Here is a 26,235-nt window from a genome sequence, read left to right as displayed (position 1 = left end):
CTGACTCCGTAGCCAGTCCCGGAGGAAACATGGTCAGAGTCAGATGGAGCTGCGTAACAGGCCCTCACTGCTCCGCGCATGTTCCTTGAAGCTTACGCGGCCCGCACCCTGCCGTCAGGGTTTGGACGAGGGGGATGGTAAGCTTCAGAATTCCTTTAACGGAATACCCGTCTGCAGCAGCATTGGAGGGGCAGGCACAGCCAATCCATACCCCTCCACCAACCAATTTTAACCAATGCCTAACCGCCAACCTTACAAGTTGTGACGATTTGCTAAGCAGTAGGCAAAACCCAAAAGGCACGCACTAATCAGCCAATTGGACAAATTCCTACTGGGCCCCCGCACCAAGGCGAACGACCCCATGACAGGCAGAGCAAGGTCAAAGCGCAAGCCCAAATCAAGGGAGGGCGGGCGGGAGATCCGATGTCCACAGCGAAAGAGAAAGAGAAAGCTGTGGACCCTGCTTATATAAGGGGTCTGACCCCATCCCTAAATTGGCAACATCAATTTTGCCCCAGTAACAACTTCTTCCAATCTGCTCCAGCCCATTGCCATCAATGGCCTGGTCACTAACTGGGGGTTTTGTTCGGCCCCATCCGCAACACGTGCTCTCTCTTTTATGAGAACACGCTTTGCGTGCTGAGGTCCCCCAAAACCCCTACCCCAATAACTCAGACATCACACGTAATTTTTGTTTAAGGTTTTTGGCATAATTTTGGCCACAACTTTATTTTTATACAAATTGAGAGTGGTTGCTTAGGCATTGGTTATGACTACCTGTCCCCCCCCACCTTGGGGGGACAGCACTGACTCCGTAGCCAGTCCCGGAGGAAACATGGTCAGAGTCAGATGGAGCTGCGTAACAGGCCCTCACTGCTCCGCGCATGTTCCTTGAAGCTTACGCGGCCCGCACCCTGCCGTCAGGGTTTGGACGAGGGGGATGGTAAGCTTCAGAATTCCTTTAACGGAATACCCGTCTGCAGCAGCATTGGAGGGGCAGGCACAGCCAATCCATACCCCTCCACCAACCAATTTTAACCAATGCCTAACCGCCATTCGAGCCCTTACGCTCGCCGCCAACCACTCACAAATTAAGCCACACCCTCAGCCTGGACACCATAGCATCCAACCACACATCATTCCCAACTGGCGAGAGATGAACCCCGTCATCCCTATAAAATTCAATCGCCTTGAATGAAATCAGAGGGTGAGGGATCACAGACCCGCCCAGATTCACCACCAGCTTGCTTGCCGCAGAATTAATCCGCTTCCTTACACGTTCGGTGGCGGCTGGGCAAGGACTACCTCGCCAAATGTGGCGTTGCAATAGCTGTGACCAAATTAGCTTAGTTGACGGCACCAATGCCGCCAGCTCTCCAAGGTCCTGTAATATGGCAGCACGCAGCCCATAGCAGGAAGAGGAAACCATATCGTTCTCCCCGAGCTGCACCATGATCGCCGAAGGAGGGCCAAACCGTAGGACACGCCGTTGCATGAGAGGTAAGAATTCCCTCCACAGCATCTCCCTTCTGGAGATCCAGGACAACTGTACGTGCTGCGGAAAGCCCAGGCCATCGCCCAGTCCAGACTGACGAGCTCTGTCCGCAGCCCAATGCACAGTACTGTGCCCTACTATCCAGATACGGATAGCGGCACGACCTGAAGAATTTTATTATTCTTTATTTTATTTTATTTTATTATTTTACACTTCCTTATTAACATGCTTACCGGCCTCTTTGGTGGTAGTTTGTCTAGGCACTGGTTCCTGACTAGCTGCACCTGACCTCAGCAGGGCAGCACTGACGACTGGGCCCCACCATATTGTCAGTACCAGCAACATTGTGGGGGAGCAATGAATCCCAAGGCAATCGCATCCCGCCAGGTGTCGTTCCCCATAGGGGAAAGATGCACCCCCCATCTGCCCCAAAGAGGGGAACAGTCTTGAAGAAAATAGCAGGGTGCAATATCACAGAACCACCTAAAGCAAGGACCTATTTTATTTTATTTGTTATTTTATTTTATATGTTATTTTATTTTATTTTATTTTATTTATTTATTTTATTTTATTTTCCACCGCCATATTAACATGCTTTCTGGCCTGCTTGGTGGTAGTTTGTCTAGGCATTGGTTCCCGACTAGCTGCATCTGACCTCAGCAGAGCAGCACTGATGACTGGGCCCCACCATATCGTCAGAACAAGTAAACAGCGTGGGGGAGCAATGAACCAGGATCAGACTCAAGCTCACCCCAAATGCTCCCAGGGACTCTTGCGTGGCCCTACCCCTCGAAAGGGGGTTGACAAAGCATGGCAAATCCTTGGTTTCCTTTAATGGAATATCTTTGTGCATTGGAGGGGACAGGTGCTCCAACCCCCCCTCCAGACCACCTTGAACCAAATGCCTTAAATTATTTTGAGTCCAGGGAGAGCTGCCATCAACTCAAACCAAGCACTCTTGCATGCAGGAATGCAAACTTATGCTGGAGGAAGACGGCAAATCATTCCCGCCTAGCTGTACCACCAGCACTGCGGGAGGACCTGCACAGGTCACACTCGACCGCACCAAAGGAAGGACGTCCTCCCAAAGCATTCCCCATCTGGACATCCTGCCTATGTTCACATGGGCAGGAAGACTGAGATGGCGCCCCAGTCCAGACTTGTCAGCGCGCTTGCCAGCCCAGTCTACAATGCTGTGGCCCAAATGTGCACAGCTGCTCCTATGAGAAAAGGAAATAACAGACAAGCATCAGCACAGACATCATTGTGACACTTCCTGATATAACCCTTGTCAGCGTCAGACTTCCAATGACCCGTATTCAAAATCCTGTCTACTGACAGGCCCCCAGTGTGCAGCCGTTGCAGCAGCCCTATTCGGAAGGAATGAGGCGTGTTCAGTGGTAGGCAAGCCGCAGGCCGTGATAACTGGTGCACGATGTAAGCACATTAATGCCTGGCTAATGGGAACCCATTTTCATGCACTAGGAGTGGGCCAGCCCCCAGGGGAATGAAAAGCCAAATTTTTCTGGTATCCATAACCGTGCAAGGGCCCTCCTCATCTGTAATGGAAAGCCTGATTGTGGCACTCCTGCCCACTAAGTCTGTTTTAGAGTTCCCAACTCTAATGACAAGCTCCAAAGCAAATAAGGAAAAGTCCTGAAGCAATAAGCCTTCAGACTCTCAGCCCTGTGCTGGCTCCAACAACCATTTCCCCAACCCTCAGTGCCCAAAATGCAATGGAATACTGAAAGGAGTCTCGCCTTGATCTTTTACCAGCAGACAAGTTTTAACTTGTTGCAGATCCTGCATAGATAAAATTGACCGACTTCCTGCCCACTGTCCTATGAGGTTGGAGCCTATTCCAACCTTCCAAGGCCCTGCGCATTACAAACTTTATGCAAGGGTCTCTGAAAAATAAAGCTTCAGTATAACAGACATTGCAGCGGACTGAATTCTTATAGTTATAACAGCCCGCCCAATCTGCGGCAGGTGGACCAAATACTGCAGGATCTGCTCAGAGGATGGGGGCCAGTTCATCTGAATGGCCGAGGACTGCCAGCTTAAGGCTAAGAAATCCATCCAGGCCTTCCCATAAGAGCTAAAAGCAGAAGGGGAAATGCAAGCTGCTGCTCTCTGTAATTAATAATTGTTGTCAAAATGCCACAGGTGGTCTGGAAAAGTCTGGCAATAGCTGAGTGTCTGGAGCCCAGGATCTGAAGCGCTCAATCTGAAAATGGGCTAGAGTATCAGAGACATCATTAGAGGATCCCGTAATCAGGAGAGCAGAAAGCACAATATTAAACCTTAAGCGGTGCAGCTCAAAAGCGTGAGCGGAGGGGCGGAGACTCTGCTGGAGCGTGAGAACTGTTTAGCCAAGACGCTCACCACTACCTGGTTATCAGACCAAAAGCAGATCCTATGGTCACTGAAACTCCTCGGGCCACATGTGAACTGCTACTACAATGGGGAAAACTCAAAAGTTAGGTCACATGATTGCCTCACCATACCGGGCTTGAGGCCATAGCTTTGCACACCAGCAGCCCCTGAAATTTAAAAAAAAACAAAAACCAAAGGGCAAAGATCCAGCAGCATCAGCATGAACCTGAAAAATCCCTGTGCAAGTATCCTGCCATGGCCAACTACTATTGCATACATATAGGAATTGCAACCATTGCATGAGATCCCATTGCATGAGAAAGGTAAGGGGACCTCAACATTTAGGAATTGCAACCATTGCATGAGAAAGGTAAGGGGACCTCAGGCCGCAGGCAGCCTGGCCTAGTGGGAAGGGAAGGGGCGGCCTGGGGCAACCACTCTGCATGCAAGATTAATTAAGTGACCCAGCAAGATCAGATCTGATGAAGCATCACTTGCTACAGAGGAAGTATTACAAAATAACTTCCTTCAAGGCAGACAGCTTCTCCATAGGCAACTGGTATGTTGTAGCAACGATATCCAACTGGATCCCTAAATAAAATGGAATATGGGCAAAGGTATTGAGCTATTGCTTGCCAGCTTCCAGCCCCGCTTGGGCAGGGGGCATCTTGTGCTGCCATCATAATACGTAAATTTACAGGGCCGACGCTGGCCAGAACCGCTAAAAAAGTCCCGACAAAACTGCTGCCGAGCCAGCTTCCTTTTCAGACACACACTGTGCAATGCAAAAAACACACTCCGTGCAGTGCTCACACAAACCAAGCAATGCAACTATACTCCGTGCGATGCAGCTACACGCTCCGTTCAATGCAACTACACACTCAGTGCAATGCAAAAACGCACTTCGTGCAATGCAAAAACGCATTGCAACTCCATGCAATGCAACTACCCTCCATGCAATGCTACTACACACTCTGTGCAATGCAACTACACACTCCATGCAATGCAACTACACACGTCATGCAATGCAACTACACACTCCGTTCAATGCAACTACACACAACGTGCAATGCAAAAACGCACTCCATGCAATGCAACTACACACTCCGTTCAATGCAACTACACACTCCGTGCAATGCAACTACACACTTCATGCAATGCAACTACACACTCCGTTCAATGCAACTACACACTCCGTTCAATGCAAAAACGCACTCTGTGTGATGCAACTACCCTCCATGCAATGCAACTACACACTCTGTGCAATGCACTCTCTGTGCAATGCAAAAAACAACAACAACAACACAAAAAACACACACACTCTGTGCAATGCCACTACACCCTCCGTGCAATGCACACACACTCTGTGCAATACACACACATTCTGTGCAATGCACACACACCCTCTGTGCAATGCACACACACCCTCTGTGCAATGCACACAACCTCCGTGCAATGCAAATGCAAATCTCTCACGCAATGCAATGCAAATGCAGCCCGTGCAGCGCTGCGCCCTGCAACACACAGAGCAAACTGCAGTGCGGGCACACAAAGGTGCTTTCTCCCGCTTGCATATTGCAAACGTGGCGCCTGTTACATCCCTCGCAGTGAGGGAACCACCAAAAGGCCCTCGAGACTGGACCTAAGTGTCCAGGTAGAGCAATGGGGGAGCATGCAGCTGTCATATAGGGACCAATCCTGCAACCTAGGCATTACCGGCACTATGCGCTGACCAGTTGAGCTATCCAGGACGATCCCTAAAGACCCAGGACAGCCTCACCCTGACCCCTGTAGAGGTCCAAGGTGATGTCTGAATCATGATCCCTGCTCCTCTTTGCCCTCCTCCTGGATTGGAGCCTTCGAAGATGCTTCCTTCTGGAAGAAGACAGCTGGGGCGTCCACAAGCCATCCCCTGCAGGAGAGGCAAGCTCTTGAGGCATTTGCAAAAGCCCAGTCATAGTCCACAAAAACTAAACAATGTAAGGAACTGGTGAAACCAATGCTTCGTGGACCACATGGGGACACTATTCAGGCCGGAAATGCTTCCAGGCCATCGAATTCTAGGGCAAAGCCCTAGGATCACCTGCTAGGCCAGGCATAAATGTTTCCAGTAAAATAGCAGAGTTGAGGCAGCCCACAGCTTGTCCAGGCACCCCTGCTTGCCCTTTTAGAGGGAAGCACCCCTTCAAGAAACCCAAAGTTCTTTTATCACAAATGGGCCGAACTACCCAGCAACAGAATAGCCCAAAAGGAGCAGTTTGTTTTGTTTTGTTATAACAATGGCTAAGAGGGGGATATGAACCCTGTCTCCCAGGTCCTAGTCCTACACTTTAGCCACTAAACCACAATGGCTCGCCTCTAAAATGGCAGTCGCCACTATCAGGGCAAAACAAACTTAAAGAAAATAAACTTGTTCAGAAACAGCATAGTTCAAGAGCATATACGGAGTGCTCATAGTCATTGGAGGCACAGAGAGCCTCTGCCGCCCTCTGTCTGCCTCAGATATACATTAGCGGCAACTGAGCCTGCAAGCAGGTACATTCTTATAGAGAGATCAGAGACTTAACAATTAACTGCTACCTGTAGCATACTTAGGCTCGGAAGTTATGCGCAGGCCGAATAGGCCTCCATGCCTCTGCTCTTGAGAATCTTAGTCTCATAGCAATATTAAAGGAACTCAAAATAGTGCTCCCGCCCAAGGCTAGATTAAAATTTGGCCAACAGCGCTGCACACACTCAAATAAAGCCAACCTTCGGGGTGCTATAAACGAAAGTGATTCCAGCTAAGCTGGGAACAGCCCTGACTAGCCCCACAATTTACAACAGGAGAAATGGGGGAAACCTTTTTGCGAAAGAAAGGCAAGCCACAGATACAGGGAGAATCTTCCCACAGGGCAGGGTAAGGGGTGGGGTGGGAAATTGAACAGGAAAAAGGGGAATTAAATTATTTAAGGGACTAAAGAGGATTAAAAGAAGGGGGAAATAAAGAAATGTAACCAGACAATGAGAAGTTTGCATCACTGTCCTCCAGACAGTCCAAGTGCTCCATGTGATCCGATGTCCACAGCGAAAGAGAAAGAGAAAGCTGTGGACCCTGCTTATATAAGGGGTCTGACCCCACCCCTAAATTGGCAACATCAATTTTGCCCCAGTAACAACTTCTTCCAATCTGCTCCAGCCCATTGCCATCAATGGCCTGGTCACTAACTGGGGGTTTTGTTCGGCCCCATCCGCAACACGTGCTCTCTCTTTTATGAGAACACGCTTTATAGTTGTAGATAGAATAAAGAAGATATTCTACAGAGCTGCTCTCCAAGTGGTTTATGCTCTGCTGTACTCTGCTGTACTCTGCTGTGCGACGACTGTCTTCTTGTTGGAGTGAATCCGGTGCTCACAACTCTAAGCTGTGAGTCCACAACACTTTGACCAGTTCCTGTGCAGAAGGTGGTCTCTGGAAGTGCTACCCAGCTCGCCTAGCCCAGTCGGGGCTGAAGTGGATGACTCCAGTTAGTGGCACTGGCTCAAGGGCGATGCTGACACTTCATTGAGTGTGAGCTAGGACGCCATGTGGAAACATTTGGGCAGGTTCAAGAAGGCAACCAATGGCCTGCTACATCATGTGATCTCTCCTCCCTCTCTTGGCTCAAATGGTTAGATCCAAGAAAGGATTGCACTGCATATTGCCCTGAAGATTACCTTCTCAAAATGGTCCGTTTGCTTTAACCTTTGACAGTTCAAAGCAGGAGATCGACAGTACAGCCCTCCTTTCCAAGGGAAGTGCTTGTAAATCTGATAGAGGAGATGTGAGAGACTGGGCTGTGCACCTCCTCCTTAAATTGTTAAAGAACTTGCAAGCTGATGCTTCAGAGAGGTGATGCATCACATCAGTGGTGGACCTTGGGCTCTCAAATTTCAGCGGTGCCCTGTGTAATGCCCAAATTTGGCACATGCCCACCCTTACCTTCTATTCTACATAATAGTTGTGGATTCCTGCGGCACACACAATGCTCTGAGCCCAGTGCAACCCAACTGGTCGCGCTCCCCTAAATCTGCCTCTGATTGCGTGATCCCCTCCTGCCAATCTGAAATTGGTTTATCATCATCATCATCATCATCATCAAAATGTATTACCCACTCGTCATCAGTAGGACCCAGGGCAGGCTGCAACAATTCAAAAATTAAAATTACAAACAGTTAAAACAGATTAGAATGGGGAAGGGACAATGACCGAAAACTGACATTTCTGGTTGCTCTCAGCTTATTGCAGTGTTTGTGTGTTTTTATTTGAAAAAACAATTATTGCATGGTAGCCTTTTTGATTGTTGCAAATTTACTGTAAACCTTTTTTTTTAAAAAAAACACAACTTGGATGCACAGTAAATGGTGATGTGAACATACACCAAGTGCTTATAGCATAGTGGCACAAGTCCTTTTTGACACTGTGTCTCCTGATATCAAACCGATATCTGCAATTTTGATATTTTGCCGGCTGCTGAAAGCACTTTTGTTTTGCCAGCCGTTTTTAGAAAAATCAGTTTTGGTCATTTGCTGTGCATTTTATGGTCTTTTTGTGATGTTATTGCACAGCATCGTGATATCGTGTGTATGTATGAAATAATAAATAAAAATGTGGCCCTTCTTTTGGCTAAACATAATTGGATGCCTTCATCTTTGCACAAGAAACAAAGGGGACTTTAGTTCGGTGGCTCACCAGCTTTATTTCTTTTATTCATTTTTTTATTTTTTATATCATCTTCAATTCACTCGGTGCTGTTTGGCCATCAAGACAGATGGCATGTGAACAATTTTGAGGTTATTTGTTCTTAAGCATGTCTTCTGGGTTATATGTCATCCTGACAAGCAGCCAGGATCCCAGCTGCCGGAAACATTACAGCCCTGTTGCAAGGTTATAGTTCATTGACCGAAACAGTGCAGAAGATGTATGAGGGATCTGGTGACTGCTGCTGCTGAGAGCTCACTCCAGGATTCTGAGAGAGAGAGAGAGAAAGACACAGTGAGCTGAAATTGTATAAAATGGGGGTCAAATACGTACAGCTGTGGAGCTGCACCACATCTATCAGGGAAGGCTATGTTTTTCTGTTGTGTGCTATTCGTTACAGAATGGTAGCTCAGATACATTTTATTAAAGATAGATTGGCGTTATTTAATTCAGAAGGCATTACTATTCCCTGGAGACCAGGGGTGCATGCACAGAGGGAGCGGGGAATATTCCTCAGCTGCCTACTTCAGTGTGTTACCTACTTGCTTCCCAATCGTACTCCTGGCTCCCTGCTAGCAGCTGTCTATGGCTCAGATTGATGTACAGGCAGGCCTATTTTGAAGGCCCGACAGGTCAGCTTTAATGCTGGGCTACAGCAAAGACATTTTGCTGGCTGAGGCAGAGCAGAAAATGGTTCATACACTTACACCTCAAGGTACATAGGGTTGTACACCAAGTTAGTTCTGTTCGGAGCGGACCCGTAGAAATTGATCAGCATGACTAACTTAGGTCCATTAATTTCAGTGGGTGTACTTTAAGTAGAACTTAGTTGGATTCCATGTATAGTATCTATATCCTACAAGCAGAGGTTGGGTGACCATCTGTCATGGATGCTTTAGTTGAGATTCCTGCATTACAGGGGCTGGACTAAGTGACCCTTGGAGTCCCTTTCAGCTCCACAATCCTATAGGGGACGCAGGTGGTGCTGTGGTCTAAACCACTGAGCCTCTTGGGCTTGCCGATCAGAAGGTTGGCAGTTCGAATCCCCACGACAGGGTTGCCAGTTCTGTCTGCTGGCAAATGCCGGCTCCTTCAGCCTGAAAGTGAGATGAGCGCCGCAACCCCAGAGTCGCCTTTGAGTGGACTTTAATGCAGGGGTCCTTTAACTTTACCTTTATACAATCCTATTATGCCCTCCCTGGTAGTAAAAATACAACAACAACAACAACAACAACAACAACAACAACAACAACAACAACAAAGTTTAACTAGCAATTTTCTTTAACGGGGCTGAAAGTGGTTCCCTACTTGTCTGGCCTGTTGTTTACAGTGAAAAGAGGGAGGCATTTTGGGGGTTGGGCTGGCATAAAGCTGTTATATATTTTCTCATGGGAGATACTAGGTTGTTACGACTTAGATCCCAGGGAAGCTTATAACAATGTAAAATTGAGAATTAAAAACTGTTAAAACAAACTGCAGTCAAGGGAATAAGGTGGGTCCACGTCTCGGGTGTCAAAAGTCAGGGGAAAGAGGTATGTCTGCAGCATCCGCCAAAGCAATTAAGTGAAACTGCCTCAGAGCCGTCTTTCCCATTGGTGCTAGTGGTTCATTGTGCCAGGGCACTGGCCTCTCAGGGGCACCCTAATGAGTGGGGAAGCTGTGCGGCTTTGCCGGCAGCCTCCCCTTTCCCTAAACGCCCGCTAGCTGCGTCCCACCAACTATATGGCTGGCGGGCGTGCAGCTTCCTTCCCAAGCCTCTGCAAGAGGAGAGTGATCCCCGCAGAGGCTTAGGATGGAAGCTGCATGCAGCTTCTCTCCCAAGCCTCTGCATATGCTAAAGACAGCCCTGCTCCCGGTCGTTGTCCTCCTCCTGCTTCCGGGGGAAAGGCGGCACGCAGCCTTCCCGGGCTGCATTCTTTTCCCCAAAAAAAATTTATTGGTTTTTACAATATTAACGACAAACAAAAACACAAAACGAACAAACATAACAAACAGAAACCATAACCTTATTGAAAATAACAGTTATTAACTTTGTAAAGCGACTTCCTCGTTTCCCCTTAGTTGAATTTCATACATATCCTTATAATGGTTTTCCAAATCCCAATTTTTATACACTTTAAATTGAACATTAACATCTTTAAATCTTCACCTTATAGTATTAAACATATTATTTTATCAGTTAACATAAATACAATCCTAAGCCCATTAAATATCTGGAAGCTATTTCTGGTTAGTTTAGCTTTACAAATTTATCTAAATAATCATTAAATTTCTTCCACTCTTCGTGGTGTTCCTCTTCCTTCTGGTCATGGACTCTTCCGGTTAGGTCGGCCAGCTCCACGAAATCCATCATCTTCATCTGCCATTCTTCTACTGTTGGTAGTACTTGAGTTTTCCACTTTTTAGCTAACAAAATACGAGCCGCAGTTGTGGCATACAAAAATAGTTTAACATCTTTCTTGGGCATTTCCAAACCTGTTATTTCTTGGGCATTCCCAAACCTGTTATTAAGAAAGGCCTCTGGTTTCTTTATAAATGTATATTTCAACATTTTTTTCAATTCATTATAAATCTTTTCCCAGAAGTCTTTCACCTTGGGACAGGTCCACCACATATGAAAGAATGTTCCCAGGCTGCATTCTTGGGCACCCCGACACCAGAGAGCATATCCACCAGCACATGTTCCTGCTTGATCGCTGCCACCATGCCGGGTATCGGGGTGGTGGGGGAGGCAGAGGACATTTTCTACCGCCCCCTCCCTTGTTTTGGCGTTGCCAGGGGGGGGGACCCTGGAGGATCTTTGCACCACAGTGCCGGATATGCTTAAGACGGCCCTGAACTGCATAGTTCCACCACCCTCAGAAGTGCAGAGAACGGTGGCCCATGAGAGGGCTTTCTCTCTGGCAACGCCAAATTGCGAAAGCCCCTCCTTCACAGAGGAGCATCTAGCATCATCACAGCATGGCTAAAAGGACACACATACACACATATTAGGGCCCTCCCTATTCCTCTGCAAATTTTAATACTGTACTTTCATATTGTTGTAACCTGCCCTGGGACCTTATGTGAAGGGTGGGTGAGATATAGTAGTAGCAGTAATTATTATTATTATTATTATTATTATTATTATTATTATTATTGACAACATTGGCATCTTCCTCCTTTTTTTTGTAGCAAAAACATTGCTGGCACTCTCAGAAAAATCTGGGTTCATTTGCACCCTCAATGCCTCTTTAAAAGGATGCTATGTCATAGTAGTATTGTCTGGTGGTAGAAAACATATTATATCCAGAAGAAAATATATCATATCCAGAACTCAAAATGCAACTCACCCCCTCAAACCTTTTAATTTGTTTTAGCAGTCTGTTGAAGGTTGGTGCTGTTTTCTCTTTCACTTTCCTTCCCAAAGCGTTCTCCCCATCCCACCCGCAAAAAAGTATTAGAAAAATGATCACAAAATGGGTGGTCTTTCAGGACACTCAAAATCATACGCCTGAGATGGGGCATCACTCTAGCTAATTGTAGAGTTGGTACTGTAATACAGTCCCAAACGTAATCAGAATTACATTTTCACACTTTTCAAACACATTTCTTTTCTCAACAGGAACAAGAATTGCCGCACAAGGCCAAACTAAACCATCATCTGTCCCAGAAATCTTGTTCCAACACTGGCCATCCAGCTGCCTTGAGGAAGGTCAAAAAGATTGTAGCCATTCCCTGTTCCTTGTTCTGAAAAGCCAGCAACTGAAAGTAGATAGCATCTGTTCCTAGCTACTGCAACACTATACCTTTTGGCATTCATTGAAAGCAAACAGCCTGATCTACCACCCAATTGAGTTTCAAGAGCACTAAATCAGTTTAAATCCATTGACTTAACAAGGTTGTGGACTAGGCTGCTGATCTTTAGTTTACTAGTGTCTGTTTTTCATCCATATTGTTAATGCCAATTAAAATTGAAAGTGCATTTCCCGAAAAACAACTGGGCATTAAATCACTAAGATAAGTACAAGGAACCAGCTATAAGGCAAATCAACCTTGTGCTTAGAGGGATTTAGAATTGGACTACCACAATCAGATGAGACTCAGATATTTGGCAGGACTTCCTGTACAGAAACTGAACCCAGAAAAGCTCTCAAATTGCTCCCAAAATAGAGGCAATTGGTGTTGCGACAATATGATAAACCCACATACACCCCAATGAATAGCAGTACGCATAGCATAATATCTATTAGGATCAGCATGGCTGAAATCCTGTGCCTAGTTTATTGGGAGTAAACCCAATGAATTTACTGTTGATTGTAAGGTCTTGAATTTTTTTTTTTTTTAAAAAAAATGGAACAAGATGTGTTCACACTGGTGCAGTCACATAGTGGCAATGTTGACAGTGTTCCTACATCTCATCATGACAACTCCCATAATCAAGTCCACAAAGGGAGTCCAAAAACACAGACCCCATTTTATTTTATTACACATCAACATACACCTACAATAAAGACCAGCAGTACATCTAATTAGGATCAAAATGACTGCAATACTGTGCATATTGCCCTATGAGTAAGCTCTATTGAATAAACTCAAGTTGAAACATGGTTTTCGAGCTGAGGCTCACATTGAGCTTTAACAGCAGCAACAACATCCTACTGCTACCATGAAGGAGGAACCGCATCAAAGTAAAGAAGTGTCTAGCCTCTGCTTGATTATTGCCCTCATTCTTTGACTTCCTCTATGCAGTTCTATCACACACAAAAACTTTAAGGTCTCATTATCAGCTCATTTACTTGCCGGAGCAAGGGAGATCCATCTGTTACCTTGCTGCTTTAGCAGTTAAAACCATCACTCTTGTTCTGGAGGGGAAAGGCTCTGGAGCTATCATTCCCCATCTGCTATACCACTGCAAGATTCCAAAGAACACTACAACATTCTTCTCCCATACCAGGCACTGGGTGATTTTCTACTTTGGTCCTATCTGGAAGGATAGGAGGTAGAAGCAGTGGAAGCAAGGAAGCATAGGAGCAGATGGAGAAGGGCAGACTCTATAGCTGAATCAGACGTTGAACATAAGATAAGAAGAGCCTGCTGGATAAAGCCAGTGGCCCATCAAGTCCAGAAACCTGTTCTCACTGTCGATATGCAGAGGGTCGAGAGGCCAGCTGGCAAACCCAAGCTCGGACGTCTCCTTCCATCGGCCCGTGCTCCGACGTAAATCAGCGAACCAGACTTCAAAAGCCAGGGCATGCAATTTGCAGAGTGTACTGCGCACACAGAAGTAGGCGTGAGGTGTATGGAGTCATGCTACAGCTACAGATTTATTAAACATAAATCAGAACAAAGAAACATGTCATCTCTCTCTCTCATGTCATCTCGGAGAGAAGAGCAAAAGCAAAAGCTATACACAAACGGAAGTTCCCAGCATACTGTGCTGGAATGTAAACAGACATGTGACACACAACAATTCCACGTGCCTGTTCCTTAAGGTGGAATAGAAATGTCAACATCCACAATCATCAACCAGCAGCCTACAAGCAGGACCTGAGCATAGCAGCACTTTCCTGTGTTTTCCAGCGACTGGTATTCAGAAGCATACTTCTTCTAAGAGTGGAGGTAGGACATATCCATCAGCTTTAGTAGCCTGAATGAATTTGTCCAAACTTCTTTTAAAGACATGCAAGTTGGTGACCATCACTGCCTCTTGTGGGAGCAAATTTCATGAGCCGGTTTGCACATTTGTCTTGTTATCTGCGAAGCTGTTATGAACCTTCTGTGAATTCCTAAGAAACCTACTTCTGACTTTCCCCTTAATGTCCAAGATGTTGAGAAGCATCGCTAGCTCTTTGGCATCCTAAAACAGTACGCCACACAACCATACTTTAATAAATCCGATTCCAGCCATTGAAAAATTAACTTTTATGGGAACAATAAAACTTGTTTAAGCACAAGAATGTAAGTCAGTAAAACTCAATGAACTCTGAATGCTTTTAATGAACCCCTTGAAAATCTATCTCTGGACTATAAACTTCCTCTTTAGTTACATTTTGTTCATACCTTTCTATAGATAGAACCATGACCCTTGCAGGAAGCCTTTGAAGTGGGCAGCAGAAAAGAACTGAAATGAAGACTTCTGAATTTTAAACCTGTGTTTCAGCACAAATGCTAAAGTTGGCCCTTTAAATCTCCTGCTTGAAAGGGACACAAATGAGTTTAGATTAGTATACTTATATATCGCTTCACACATCCCAGCCATCCCAAACCAATTTACAATAATAAAATTACAAAATAAATTCAACAGAAGGAATAGACACAAGATTCTAAAATGGTTCATCCAAAGGGGAAAAATATTCCCTAAACAACACTAGATATCCAACCCATCCACACAAGATGAACACCAATAATAGATGACTTCTATGTGACTCAAAAGATACAGGACCAAACTACATATTTGCATTTAATATGCAAGTTTTTTCTTCTTCAAGAAATATAAAATATGCAAAATTTATGGGCAAGTGTATTTCAATAATATATCCAGCTTATTTATATTGGGTTCTCTGAGCATGAATTTTGTGCATCCAAACCTTTGCACTTCCAGGCTGGTATGCTCCATAGGCCATTCACATGGGTAGCCAGATATTGCTATGATATTAGCAAGTCACACTTGAAAAATAATGGCATAGCAACAATATCTAGTTTTCTTTAGAAGCAACAACACACCAGTTCTCATGATCTATTGCCATTTGCATTGTCTCCTTTTTTCACATAGGGGTACTAGCAGTATAATATGGAGTGCACTTGTGCCACTCTCAGGAGCAGCCAGAAATTGCTTCATATCTGAATCTCACACCTAGCCAGAGCATCTCTGGTGTTCAGGCATGTGGATCCTCAAATACAACTCCTGGAGGTGTCAAAAATATGATGGTTAACCCCAACACAGACCCAACAGAATGAATTCCAGCAATAAACCTCCTAAGCCAACTCAAACCTAGTTATTAACCTAACTCAGTTAGCCTAACTTGAATTTTTCAAATTGTCCTCTCAGATCCCAGGCACAGGTCTGCTGATTTTTAACATGAATTGCAAGCATTTACTGCAAACTGACTGATTTGGTTGCTCCACTTCTTTTCTTTTCTGTCTAATTTAATGGCTTCTATTTCCCAGAAGTGCTTAATGAATTATGAAGGTGTTTCTCTTGAGTACAATAAACAACATATTTTACTAAGGGGGACCTTATGTTCAATACGCACCCAAGGCATCAATTAAACCTCTGTGTTTTCCCAACTGCAAATGACTGCTGGAAATGGAGGTGGGGGAGATGGCAATGTGGGTGAAAGCATTGGACTTTCTCCTCCGCCACCCATCTTTTGTGAGTGTAGATTTACACAGTGCCATAGGGTTGTGGGTTTCTTTCATGCAGTACAGCCTTCAGTTTAAAGATGGACATGCTGTTCCCACTGTGCCGGCAAAGGCTTTTGTGCTGCTTTTTTTATTTGTCACAATGCGATCTTTGTTTGCGAAAGCATCGGATCTCCAGACTTCAAAGCGCTTTAACCTATTTCATGCTTGTGATTACATTTGCAATTCATACCATGTGGATTATGGAGAGGACTGCAGCTGCCGACGCACCGTACATTTAAAGCACATCACATCCCTCAAAGGATCCTGGGTAATGTTGTTTACCCCTTCACAGAGTTGCAATCCCTAGAACCTTTAACAAACTACATTTCCCAGGATTCTTTGGGGGGAAGTCATGTACTTTAAATATATATGTAGTGTGTATACAACCTACATTTTAATCCCTGGGTGGGGGTAGTGTTTGGAGGGAGAGAAAAAGAACTTTAAGACAATAATGTTCACCTTGCTTGTCTAACAACCAGGGTTGCACCTTCCATTAGGGAAACTGAAGAAACTGCCCAGAGCAGGCTCACCCATGTGACAAAGTGAAGCACGTGCCTCAGGTGGCAGAAGTGCAAGATGTGGTACTCCAATCATCCCACCCCTTCCACTGTCAAGAAGGAGGTGTGTGGGATTCGAGCATTGTTGATGATCTTCAACATCTTCTGGTAGAGATGTTGAGCAAGCAGTAAAGCTTTGAGGAGTTCTCCTGCACCTTCTGAGCTCGGCAAGAACAAGGGTGCAGTGGAAGTGGGTGGGTGGGTGGGTGGGTGGGTGGGAGCAGGGGGCGCCAATTCCCATTTCACCTCAGGTGGTGAAATGGGCCGAGTCAGCCCTAAAACTGTCTCATTTGGCAGATGTGTGTTTAGGGGTGTCAAATTGGCATCCCTGGGCATTCTGCTTCTCTGTGCCACCTCCTGCTTGCCACATAACACTCTCCACAGCCTCATGACATATTTTGGAAGGACTAAATATAAGGTATCTGTCCCTCAGAGCAAGGCACTCTGAAAAATGCTTAGGCCTAGGGATCAAGCATTGCCACCAACCAGTAAATCCTGCATACTGCCTATATGTGTGCAGGGTCCTAGATCACATGTATACAATCAAAACAAGTATAGATCACATGCACATAAGTTAGAGGTTGTGAATGGGGTCTGCTACCATGATCCCACTCCCCTTTCCACACACTCAGTATACTATAGCAGCATACTCTGGCAAATTCACAAAGCTATAGAAATCCTAAATTGCATAAAACCCAGTTGGCTTCTCTTAGGAATTTAGTGGTAGGTTTATCCACTGCCGAGTTCTCCAAGTATTCCAGTTCCACAGCAGTTCTGTCTGGGTTCAGAAGCCTCTAACATCACTCCAGGTCTATCTATAGGTCTTAGTGTACTGAGGCATATTAATGACATGTGAATATTCCTCGTCTAGAGGAAACATTGATTAAGTCTCTCTGCATTGCTCCCACAGAGCCATTCAGGAGGTGGGAAAATAAGAACTCAGTCGGTACTGATCTGGTGGCAGGAAATACAGAAACTCTTACTATTCCTGCATACATATGTTGCATTGAAAACCATGCAGAACCACAGCACAATACGTCACATACCTGGCACCATCTTGAATGTGCTGCACCTGCCTGAGGACACCTGCAGCCTGCATTTTAGGGATCAGGTCCTTTCCTTTGCCTCTATTCTTCTTGGTTATCCCACAGAAGTGTTGTGGCCAGAAAGTGGGAGAGTTTGGTCATTCTGTGCAGACTTTGCAGAGGCCTGTAGGTTTAGACATGCTGACGACATCATCAATGCATATTCATTCCAAGAAGCAGGCTTGGGGTGTCATTAAACATTAGCAAATTGTTAGCTATTTATTGCTTTTGTATTTCACTGGCAGGAGGTCAGGAAGTGCTCGGGGGATTTTCTACCTCATATGCTTTAGTCCTGTTGACATCCTGCTGCAAAATCCTTCCTTGACCTCCAGGTGTCATGATGGAAGCCAACAAACCATCCTAAAGTTTAACCAGCTCCAGTGGCTACACCCTTTGGTTGTCATTTCAGCAGAAAATTGCTTCCCAAATTTGAGTGGCCTGAGACAGTTCCTCAGGAACCCATGGATCTGTTCTACCCATTCCTAGTTTGCAATAAACAAGAGGAAGGTGTTTTTCTTTTCACCCTGTGTATCATTTCCTGGAAAAAGTGGCGGTCAGAGAGGATCTCTAAAAGCCTTAAACGGCCTCAGCCCAGTATACCTGAAGGAGCGTCTCCACACCCATCATTCAGCATGGTTCCTGTAACCTCAACACAGAGGTCCAGCGCTGAGGGCCTTCTGGCGGTTCCCTCACTGTGAGAAATGAGGTTACAGGAACCAGGCAGAGGGCCTTCTCTGTAAGGGCACGCACCCTGCGGAAAGCCCTTCTATCAGATGTCAAACAAATAAACAACTGGCTTTTAGAAGACATCGGAAAGCAGCCCTGTTTAGGGAGCTTTTAATGTTTGATCTTTTATTATGTTTCTAATGTTCTGTTGGGAGATGCCTAGAGTGGCTGGGGAAACCCAGCCAGATGGGCAGGGTATAAATAAATTGTTGTTGTTGTTGTTGTTGTTGTTATTGTTGTTGTTGTTGTTGTTGTTGTCTGCTCTTTCTCTAGTCTCTACAGCCACAGCAGGTGCTGTAACTTTCCAACAGTTTGACTTTCCTCCCAAAAGCACATTCCTTCGTTGTCTTCTGAGACAGACGGATGCAAACCAACTCTTCCAAATGCATTTCTGTATCTTTCTTCTCCCTTCACAACCTCTTTTTAAAAATTCCTAATGCTGCAGAATCAGCCTTTGCCAACCTGGTGCACTCCAAATGTTTTGAACTTCAACTATCAACCAAGAACATCTGGATGCTACCGGGTTGACACTAGATAGTTTTGTCTGCCATGGCAATATTAAATAGAAAAATGGCACAGTGCTTGCTTACATCTGACTCCAGAAGCCAAAGAGTCTGATGGGTATATTAGTGTAATGTTATCTTTCTTCCTCTGACAAGATTATAACATGAACAGCAACGAGAGCTTCTATTCCCTTTGGGGAAGAACTCTCAGCTGACAAGAACTCTAAAGGAGAAAGGCTGCCTTGTACCAAATCCACTGAGATCTAGAGATAAGACTCACTTACATGTCGCCAACGCTTGTACCGCAGGATGTAATATTAAAGGTTATGTTTCGCTCTGCTCAAGCAGAATTTCTTAACTTAGGAGAACATGAGCAGAGGCTGCCTGTTGAGATTTGACATGACAACCACGCTCGTCTTATTGAGGTACAGCTTAGACTACAGATGTCCATTTATAGTGGGGAAATCTTTCAGATGCTTTGAAACGCTCTGAGTGTGTATTTCTCTAGGGAATCGCTTTTTCTCTCTCCTCTCAGGACAAAAGGCTTCAGACCTCTCTTCATGTCAAAAGGCATCGCCGCCAATGATATCCCTCCCCCCTCCCTTCCCTATCCTCCATTCGCACTTCAGGAACGATGGCTCAGGGTGAGCTCATCAGATCAATAGTTACAATTCTTTCTTTTCTCTGAAGACAGTAGGACTAAAAGCAAATCCCTGACTAATTGCTTCTTGTTTATAATAAGGTCTGTGCATTTCTCAGGATGCCAGAATGGACATTTGAAAAAGGTGGGGGACAGATTGCTTCAGCAGCATCAAATGCATGTTCACATTTCCTTGCTGAATATTTCCCCACTGTTTAGAATCTAAGCAAAAGTGCATATGTGAAAGAGATGGAGGGGGGAAGTATGTGTCTATTTGTAACCTGATTAATCTTTTTATATCTACAGAAAGCAGCAGGTGTTGTTTCCGCTTTAAAATGTCTACTCTTTGGTTAGAAAGAGGACTAGACTCATCAGCCAGCATCAGTCTGAGTATATAATGACCACCATTCTTGGACAGTGTGACCACAGTGATCCATGCACTGATAACCTCAAGACTCACATTGCCATGCACTCTGTGTGGAGCTATTCTTAGGCCTGCTTTGGGGGCTCCAACTGCAGCAAAATGCTGCAGCTATACTGTTGATGTGGACCGACTAGTGTCAGCACATCATCATCATCATTATTGTTATTATTGTTATTATCATTATTATCATTATTATTGAATAAAGGTAAAGGTAAAGGACCCCTGACAGTTAAGTCCAAGCTCAGACGACTCTGGGGTTGGGGCGCTCATCTCGCTTTACAGGCCGAGGGAGCCGGCATTTGTCCGCAGACAGCTTCCAGGTCATGTGGCTAGCATGACTAAGCCGCTTCTGGCGAAACCAGAGCAGCACACAGAAATGCCGTTTACCTTCCCGACGGAGTGGTACCTATTTAGCTACTTGCACTTTGGCGCTCTTTCAAACTGCTGGGTTGGCAGGAGCAGGGACTGAGCAACGGGAGCTCACCCTGTCATGAATAGGACGTCCCTATATTCATCAGAGAAATGTTTGAGGGTATGCTACTGAACTTCCAGCACTTTTTTAAAGTATCATTCCAGCAGGCATTTCAACTGAAGTCTGATTTTATATTTTTAAGGGATTTTTATTCTTTGCATTGCATCTTTGCAAACTGCTTATAGGCTATCATATTTTAATCCATTAATTAACATTAATTGCTTAAATAAATGGGTGACGTTGCCTTGTCTGAGCATCTAAGCACCTGTAGGAGGTGCGCCAGTGTGGTGTAGTGGTTAAGAGCGGTAGTCACGTAATCTGGGTAACCGGGTTCGCGTCTCCGCTCCTCCACATGCAGCTGCTGGGTGACCTTGGGCCAGTCACACTTCTTTGAAGTCTCTCAGCCCCACTCACCTCACAGAGTGTTTGTTGTGGGGGAGGAAGGGAAAGGAGATTGTTAGCCGCTTTGAGACTCCTGAAAGGGAGTGAAAGGCGGGATATCAAATCCAAACTCTTCTTCTTCTCTGAAGAGCTGTGGCAAAATGAGACCATGTTGGTGTTCTGTGGTCTCTATTTACCGGTATATGCTTTACACATAAAAAGAGTGTGTTGCATAGGCCCACACTGACACATGCTTCTATGTGGCAAGGCTGCCTTATTGATTTGTGACTGTGGGTGGAATTACACACAGCGGAACCCCCCCCCCACTATAAATAAGTCAGAAATTAAATTGTTATAACAAAAGAACAGAAACGCTATGTAAAAATCACATAGGACATCTGGTGTTGTATGTTCAAAACAACTCAAAACAAATGTGTTTTGAATAACAAGTTCAAAATGTTGTTTTTTGACAAATGTAGCAGAGTCCCTTGCCACTTATAGCAATCTATTTCATTATGATCCCTGCAAAAGTGTACTGAACTTCCTGTTTATTTCATTCCAGCTGCAATCATGTGCTCCACACAGCTTCCCCCCTTTATTTTTTGCAGCTTGTTGTTTCAAAAGCTCAGCAAACACACCTTTAAAAATTGATTAATATTGATTGATTGATTGATTGATTATGACCCTAAGTGACCCTAAGAAAGTGACCCTAAGAAAGTGACCCTAAGAAAATGACCCTAAGAAATACTGATATGCATACTAAAGTGATGGAGAAAATTTACACTGTTGGTTGAAGAAACAAGTATATAAACAAAAATGTATACCTCCTTGAGTGGAGAATATTTTTTTTTCATCCTGGGGGTGTCACATTGTCTTGTGGGCAGCCTTCCTTTGGGCTCACGACACTGACGGGCAAGGTCAGATGCAAAAGATGGGTGGCTGCAGAGATTTTTTTAAAAAAATGTTGGTTCAACAGAGGTGACTTACAGTTGTGAAGCAGGCTCCATTCCAGCTAAGCAGAAATCAGTGGTTTCTACACCTCCAACACAGCATCTCCATCTTCCATCCAGTTCACAATTCAAGGAGACACTCTAGCATGGCAAACAGAGTTGATGAGTGAGGGGCTGGTGAGGGGCGTGGCCAAGAGAAAGAGAACGTGGCTTGGGGAGGAGGTGTCAGGCTTTAGGGACTCCGATCCCTCCCATGGTGGGCAGCCAAGAATTAGATAAACAAGAAGAGTTCTTACCAAATCTTTTATTCAATATTCACAGAGAGAGACGTAGAAATGTCATCTCTCTTGGATAATGGCATTGCTCTGAGTAAAGTCCCAGCTCCTCCGTTTCTCCCATTATATGTCATTTGTACGTTGGCTGATCTGTGCTTTCTGCCTCTGAGCTTTCTGTTCTCCTACTTTCAATGTCCACTGGGTCCTGGGAGTGTGTGGTGGGGTCTGGAATGCTTTCCAAAGACACTGAGTCTGTCATCTGTCTCTCCCCTGGTATTTATTCTTCTTCTTCCTGCTCCTCTCCCTATATTTCCCAGCTTCTCCCCTTTGCAGCCTCTGAACTGTGACCTTCTACAAACCACTGTTGTGAATCTATACTGTCTCCCTTTTCTCAGGGAAGTGCAGAAGGAGGCATGGCCTGTGGAAGGACCCAAGGCCCAAGCAGAGCTGCTTGGAGAGCCACATTCAGGCCTAACCCAGCCCTATATTGCATCAACTAGATGTCACCAGCTGTTTAAGTTTGCAAATAGAATCATAGAATTGCAGAATCGGAAGGGACCCCAAGGGTCATCTAATCCAAACCCTGCAATGCAAGATTCTCAGCTAAAGCATCCATGACAGATTTTAGGGCATCATGTAGGTATTGTTCAGTTTACAAGAAATGTTAGGGACTTTCTCCCCACTGCATGTACATAGCAGTTGGGGTTATATGTGTGTATGTACAGCCCTGTTAGAAAAAGTTCAGTCGTACTGATGACTATGGGAGAACAGGGGATTTCCATCTCTTTTTAATGCTACTTCTCCAACGGATGATCTGCACAATTGCAGCTTTTCTCAGAAAGCTCTGCACACCTACCATCACGGCCCAGGCAAACAGATCAGGGAGAAGGACTATTCTCACAACGTCCCATTTTTGTGTGCAATTTCTTTATCTAGCTGAGTTGGGTGGGTAGCAAAATGTTTATGGAAGTCTTCCTGTGCTTCTGCATTGCCCCAAGCCAGATCTGGGCAAAAGTGTTTATTGAGCACAACACAGCTGGTTTCTGCATTAATGTATTAAGAAATTCAGGAAATCTTTTATATCCAAAGGGAGGTTAACACCATCCATGTGACTATCTATATGTGGGTAGGTTGGTATATTTCCATTCATGGATCACTTCCTATAACATATTTTGGAATGATTCAACAATGAAAACAATTGCAGAAAATCCATTTATAAAACTATTGTCTAGATAAAAGCAATTTTAACAACTTCAGGTAAAAACAATGGGATGCATCCAAAGATATTTTTATCCAGAGTAAATTCTGCAAAACAATTTCCTCTGGTATAATGCATTTTTTAAAAAAGAAAAAAAGTTTGCATTAAAATTCATCAGCAGTTAGGTGCTAATTTCTCCTAGTACATATTTGTGCATGCAATTTCCCCTAATATACACAATTTTGGAAAACAGTTTGCTTTACTATAATGCATCTGCTGTGCATTGTTTTCAGAAACATATGCATTTCTATATGTATATAGTTATGTATATTTGTACACATTATTTTGCTGAAAAGTTGCATTGCAAAAGTCAGAGAAGTGAGAATGGCTGTTACGATTTGCACATTGTTTTGAAAAATGCAAATTAGGCAGGTTTGCATTTAAATGCTAACTGAACCCAATTTCTCTCCTGTCTTTGTTTGCTCCTCTCTGGAGTTTAATACAGTGCTACGTCCCTGACACCCACTTTGAGACTCAAATCGGAAGAAGTGGATTTCTATTGTTATTAATCTAGTTATATTTCAGTGCAACAATTCTGATAGTCTCTTCTGATAACTCCAGCTTTGATACGAGCATATTTACGCGTGCACTGAACCTATGCACAAATAATAATTACTTTTAATGTGTGTTTGAGAACAATTTTTGAATGAACTATTGGCAAATGGTGACAAGACGCAAAAACAAAATTACATTTGTAACATCCTTTTAAAAGAAATAGCTCTTAATCTGTAGACACTCTGCAACACTCCAGGCATTTCAGCCTACTTATTATCTTGTTCTGATTTTTCAAATTGCTTGTTTTACCTTAGAGACAGAAGTTCATAAAATGAACCTTTGTGACAGTTTTATTTTCACAGTGGAAACATTTTAATAATTCACTATTTCTTTCAAAGAAAAAGTATACATTTGAAAACAGCAAAAATAGTGCAGCTCAAAACTGTCCATATTTGTTTAGTTTGTAGCGGAGATTCCAAATCGCAGCTGGAAGAACCAAAATATGAAAGGCAGAGGAATCAAACCCAATGTTGCCTCAACATTCCAGTGCCATGATGGCCTCAGAGCAAGGTCACCTCAACATGCCATGGTTATAGTGCTTCAAATAACTATACAAATTATGGAATTTGCATGGCAGCATTTGCAGTGAGACTGCATTAGGATAGCAGATCAAAGGCAGATGATGAAGAAGGAGATTACAGAGGGGAAGCAAACTGCTGAAATCAGAAATCAGCAAGGTAGGGGTGCTTGAGTCAAGCATCAGGAATGGAAACTGAGTGAGGTTCTGTGGTGTCCTATAGCAAGCATGTCCAGCTCCCAAGAGACTGTGATCTACTCCCACTATAAAAACAACAACACAAAACTAGCAGTGATCTACCCATTGGATTGACCAAAGTTGTTGAGCTTTTTGCAGGAAGCCAACAACCTGTTGGACACGCCTGTCCTTTAGGAACAGCAACACAGAAATGCACATAAAGATGTTATACAGAAATTTAAAGAGCAGTGAGGTATGAGATAAGCAGAGCTTTGAGATGTCAGAATTTGAAAAGGACAAGGTCAACACCACCACTGTTAGTTCCAGTGCAACACTGGGCCAAAAGTAACACTTTTCATATCTATGGTCAAATTTAGGGTTCATCCCCTTCCATCTTGCTTCAACACTGTCACCCAGGTTATGCAAAGGTGATAGCAACAGTAGTGTTTTTCCCCAAGGTCTCTGACACTTGTCTGCCACTTCCTCACCCCCTAATTTATAGACCACTTCATGCCAATATAAGCTTCTAGACAGTTTACAAAGATAAAAACCAATTACAAAGAATTTATCCTGGAATGCTCCTTGGAATAACTCTATGTGATAACTGAGACTCAAATACATTCCACCCCATGTGATTGTTGAGGGTTTGTTTGCATTTAAGAAGGATTGGGGGAGAAAATGCAGTTGCGGGCAACCTGAACAAAGGTGGGGTGATGAGGACATAGAAGGGAGACCAACTCTCTTCTTGTATAGTATTCCAGCAAAAATTGTGTCCCCCCCCTCATCTGCCAATTGCTCTTAAAGGCATATCAGATAGCACCTTTTGGTGCATGAAGTGGGGAAATGGCAAAACGGGGGGGGGGGGAAGGATCCCTGACCACTGGTCCTGTTAGCTAGGGATCATGAGAGTTGTAGTCCCAAAACATCTGGAGGGCCAAGTTTGCCTATGCCTGGTTTAAACAATGTATTTACTGCTTAAGTATGGCTGCAATGTTTCTTAACAAGCCAACAAATAATACCCAGAGCCATGTGGGCAAAATAGGGTTACAGTGGTGCCTCGCAAGATGAAATTAATTCGTTCCGCAAGTTTTTTCTTCTTGCGAGTTTTTCGTCTTGCGAAGCACGGTTTCCCATAGGAATGCATTGAAAATCAATCAATGCGTTCCTATGGAGACCGTCCGGGGACAGAGGGGAAGCGCCGCGGGCCTTCCCCTCTGTCCCCGGACCTGTTTTAAAGCAAGGGAAGGGGCAGCGGGGAGAATCGCTTCTTCCCGTTGCCGCCCCTTGGTTCAAAAGGGGTCTGGGGAGAGAGGGGAAGGCGCGTGCGCACCTTCCCCTCTGTCCCCTCTTTTGAAGCAAGGGGCGGAGGGGAGAAGATCGCTTCTCTCCGTTGCCGCCCCTTGGTTCAAAAGGGGTCCGGGGAGAGAGGGGAAGGCGCGCGCGCCTTCCCCTCTGTCCCCAGAGATTGTGGGGCTGGCAACGGGGAGAAGCGATCTTCTTCCCGCCGCCAATTGCTTCAAAAGAGGTCCGGGGTGCGGGGGCAAGCTTCGTTTTGCGAAGCAAGCCCATAGGGAAATTCGTCTTGCGAAGCAACTCGAAAACGAAAAAACCTTTCGTCTTGTGAGTTTTTTGTCTTGCGAGGCGTTCGTCTTGCGGGGCACCACTGTACTTGGGTCAGCATTCTAAGCTGAGCCACTCCTAATCTAGGCACCAGTTGAAGATTGGAAGATGGTCACAT

The sequence above is a fragment of the Podarcis vaucheri genome (assembly GCF_965113315.1).
Source record: "Podarcis vaucheri genome assembly, chromosome: 12".
In the NCBI taxonomy this organism is placed as follows: Eukaryota; Metazoa; Chordata; class Lepidosauria; order Squamata; family Lacertidae; genus Podarcis; species Podarcis vaucheri.
This window is presented reverse-complemented; position numbering follows the sequence as displayed.